The sequence below is a fragment of the Suncus etruscus genome, chromosome 1, assembly GCF_024139225.1.
Source record: "Suncus etruscus isolate mSunEtr1 chromosome 1, mSunEtr1.pri.cur, whole genome shotgun sequence".
NCBI lineage: Eukaryota > Metazoa > Chordata > Mammalia > Eulipotyphla > Soricidae > Suncus > Suncus etruscus.
Genome location: NC_064848.1, coordinates 172,051,965 through 172,056,292, shown reverse-complemented (window position 1 = coordinate 172,056,292; position 4,328 = coordinate 172,051,965). Strand labels below are relative to the sequence as shown.

Genomic DNA, 4,328 nt, shown 5'->3' with positions numbered 1-4,328 from the left:
ATAAGAAAAGTCATATTCTTTTTTGTTTTTGTTTTGTTTGGGGGTCATACCCAACAATGCTCTGGGGTTGCTCCAGGCTCTGCACTCAGGCATTACTCCTGGAGGAACTCTGGGGACCAAATGGGATGCCAAGGTTGAACAGATCTGCAAGGCAAGTTCCTTACATGCTGTACTATCTCTCTGGGCTGAGAAAATCATCTAGAACCATTTATTTCAACCACTTATTTAGAAGTCACAGTAAAAGAGAACCTCTCTTTCCTAATAATTTCAACAAAAGTCCCCAAACTGGTTCCAATTAGCCTTGCCTGGGTCATCATTCTGACCAAATTTGATACTTATTCTACTCCTTAGAGCTGAGAGGTGGGATCAGTTCCTACTGAAACACATGAGCTCAATGTGGGTGAGAAGAGAGAGAGCCTCTCTCTGCTGCATATGGAATGTATATTCATTATTGGAAGAAGGATATATGTGATTCCAGGAGAATGAATATTAGATGGGCAAAAATGAAGGAGATCTACTGTAGTACCTATATATTTGAGATCTTTATATAAATTTGTGCATTAATTTTGTGAAAAAGGTAATTGAACAAAATGTTAAAAGCTTTTAGCAATGTGTTACAGGTTTTCGCTACTTTTCTTTCTTTTTCTTTCTCTTCTTTCTCTTTCTTTTCCTTCCTTTTCTTTTCTTCCTTCCTCCCTCCTTCCCTTTTTTCCTTCTTTCCTTCCTTCCTTCCTTCCTTCATCCCTCCCTCCCTCCCTTCCTTCCTTCCTTCCTTCCTTCCTTCCTTCCTTCCTTCCTTCACCCCTCCCTCCCTCCCTCCCTTCTTCCCTTTCTTTCTTTCTTTCTTTCTTTCTTTCTTTCTTTCTTTCTTTCTTTCTTTCTTTCTTTCTTTCTTTCTTTCTTTCTTTCTCTCTTTCTTTATCTCTCTCTTTCTCTTTCTTTCTCTCTTTCTCTTTCTTTCTCTCTTTCTTTCTTTTTCTTTCTTTCTTTCTTTCTTTCTTTCTTTCTTTCTTTCTTTCTTTCTTTCTTTCTTTCTTTCCTTCCTTCCTTCTTTCTCTTTTTCTTTCTCATTCTTTCCTTCTTTCTTTTGTTTTCACTTTTTTTTTTTCACATCCCAGTGCTCACGGGTTACTCCTAATTTGGTGCTAGGGGTATCTTCCAGACCTTTCTCAAGGAATCATGTAACACCAAGGATCAAATCTGAACCTCCCACATGCATACCATGTACTAACAGATATTTCTTCTTCTGTAGAGTTGTGTGTGTGTGTGTGTGTGTTTTGCTATTGTTGTTATTTCTGTTCTGTGACATGGGCTTATTTTCTTATTTTGGGAATATGTCCTCCCACATAGTGTTTAGGGAGCCCTAGGATCATACCCAACAATATTCATTCAACTTATAGGGATAACTCAGTGCTAGAGCTTGGTGAAGCAGCATTACTTGAACCCAACAGTGCTGGCCCAACAAATCAACAATAAGGAACTTATGTGAATGAATGAGGGAAGTAGAAAGCCTGTCAGATGTGGGTGGAGTGGGGAGGAGGGAGATTTGGGACATTGGTGGTGGTAATGTTGCACTGGTGAAGGGGGATGCTCTTTACATGACTGAAATCATACAACTGCAATCATATTTGTAATCACGGTGTTTAAATAAAGGTAATTTAAAAAAGGAATCTTAAAAGCAGTATGAAAAAGGCAAAGAATAAATATAAAACAACTTCTATAAGAATATCAGAAGATTTCTCCATGGAAACAATATGCCAGAAAGGAGTGGCATCATTGTGCAATTAGAAAAAAGGAGCAGGAGAAGGAGGAGGAGGAGGAGGAGGAGAAGAAAGGGAGGAGGAGGAAGTGGGGAAGGAGGAATTGGAGGAGGAGTTGGAGAAGAAGGAGGAAGAGGAATTGGAGGAGGAGGTGGAAGGAGAATAACAATTGGGACTCTTTAAAGTTTATGGATTCTTTTTTTTTTGGACTTTGGGCCACATCTGGTGATGCTCAGGGGTTACTCTTGGCTATGCACTCAGAAATCATTCCTGTCTTGGGGGACCATATGGGACACTGGGGGATCAAACTGCATTATGGCCTACTGCTTGCGCCACCACCCCAGCCCAGGATTCTTTTATTATTATCTCCATTCTGTTAGGTGCAGATAATATTAAATTTCAGAATTGTTTTCCAGTTTTTAAATTTATATTTCAAATACATCTTTTTTACTGAGATTTGATATATGTTTATTTATATTTAGTATTTTTCATTTTATCTTCAAACATAGTTTTAATATGTATTTGATAATGCTTTGCTCAATGTTTGGCGCAGATCAGGGTTGTTCTACATTTATTTTCTTTATTTTTGGGACTGAATCCCATTGTTCTAATTCTTGTGTTGACTAATTTTGGATTGTGTCCCAGATATTTTATTATCCTATGCCAAGTCTCTGGAGTCAATTTTGCTCCTCTAAAAAATGTTGCATTTCATTTATTTTCAGATTTAAGCTCACTTGTACTCACATTGAAAAGTCTGCCATTAGGTAAAAACTCCACATTTTTTGTCTTTTTTTTTTTTTTTTTTTGTTCCTCACCAGGATGCTATACTTTGACCTGTGTTTGTTTTATTTAGGTGTCAGAAAAAAAATTTGGGCATAGTTTATATAAAAAATTACTATAACCTCATCAACACCCTCACTTCCTAACTTTCTTTTCTTTTTTTCTTATTTTGGTTTATGGGCCACACCAGTGGCGCTCAGGGGTTACTCCTGATTCTGTGCTCAGAAATTGCTCCTGTCAGGCTCAGGGAGACCATATGGGATGCTGGGGGTCTAACCTTGTAGGCCATGTGCAAGGCAAACACCCTACCTGCTATGCTATCACTCTGGCCCCTCACTTCCTAACTTTTTAATATTGAAGTACTACCTTAAATTTTCAGTTTCTATAGTTGTCTCAAATTCTTGGTTTTCAAAGACCAGGAATATGTCATGTTATCAAGTGAACTTTTAGTGACTCTATGTACTACATGTGTCCTGATCTCAAGCCATAAATCATAAAGTGGAAAGTCCCACCTATACCAGTTTTTCTTATTTGTCTTGACATTCTTCCAAAGTCAGCTTGTATTTCTGTGGATGCTAATAACTTTAGTTATTGTAGTTTTTGTATTAGCTTTATGCTTAAATTTTGTACCTTATAGTTAAGCTAGAGTGCTAATGCAATATAAACTTATTTCACCATAGAAGTGGCCTTCAAGTGCTCGCTTCAGCAACACATATACTAAAATTGGAACGATACAGAGAAGATTAGCATGGCCCCTGCACAAGGATGACACACAAATTCGTGAAGCAATCCATATTTTTAATTAAAGTTGAGTCATTTGTCTAAAAAACAAAAAAAGAAGTGGCCTTCAAAATTAAAATACAAATACCTTGAAGCTGGAGCAGTGGCGCAAGGGGTAAGTCATCTGCCTTGCCCGTGCTAGCCTAGGATGAACCGTGGTTCCATCACCCGTCATCCCATATGTTCCCCCAAGCCAGGAGCAATTTCTGAGTGCATCGCCAGAAATAATCCCTGAGCGTCACCGGGAGTGGACCAAAAAGCAAAGACAAACAAACAAACAAATACAAATACCTTGTAAGAATGATCAGAATCCAATTCCATATCACTTTGTGTTCCATTCTTCATTTGCTCTTTTATCATCCATACTGGCCTTGCACAAACATTCCAAACTAATTCTTTATTAGCATCTTTTTACTTCATTTTTTCCTATCTTTCTCTTGAAGTCATACAAGTAGTTTCCTGGAGTCAATCATTTAAGGAAACTGACTACTAAAGGAACCCAGAAAACCTTTATAAAAATTAATTATTTGGGGGGCTGGAGAGATAGCATGGAGGTAGGGTGTTTGCCTTGCATGCAGAAGGATGGTGGTTAGAATCCCTGCATCCCATATGGTCTCCCGAGCCTGCCAGGAGTGATTTCTGAGCATAGAGCCAGGAGTAACCCCTGAGCACTGCCGGGTGTGACTCAAAAACCAAAAAAGAATAAATAAATAATAATAATAGTAATTATTATTATTTTTATTTATAACATTTGGATAGTTACAGTAGTGTAAAAGTATATGGTACTGATATATAAAATTACTACACCCCTCTCACACCAAAATGTTTCTGGCCCTCTACCACTGTCCCTATATCTTTACTAGTTTGTTCTTCCCATTTCCCCCATGTTTGGTAATTGATTTTGTATTCCAGTGTCCAGGGTTTGTTATTGTCCAGTATTGTCTATTTTCTTAATTTGACTTTCTATATTCCACTGATAAATAAGATCATTTGGTGTTTGTAAAGAAT

At 37.7% G+C, this 4,328-nt stretch overlaps 1 non-coding gene across 1 annotated transcript; it reads left to right on the top strand.

Annotated features, from left to right (window-relative positions):
- Nucleotides 1-3,233: 3,233 nt before the first annotated feature.
- Nucleotides 3,234-3,340, top strand: LOC125996428 (U6 spliceosomal RNA). The gene has a single exon (XR_007491267.1). It is a non-coding gene; the product is annotated as a U6 spliceosomal RNA (small nuclear RNA).
- Nucleotides 3,341-4,328: the final 988 nt, after the last annotated feature.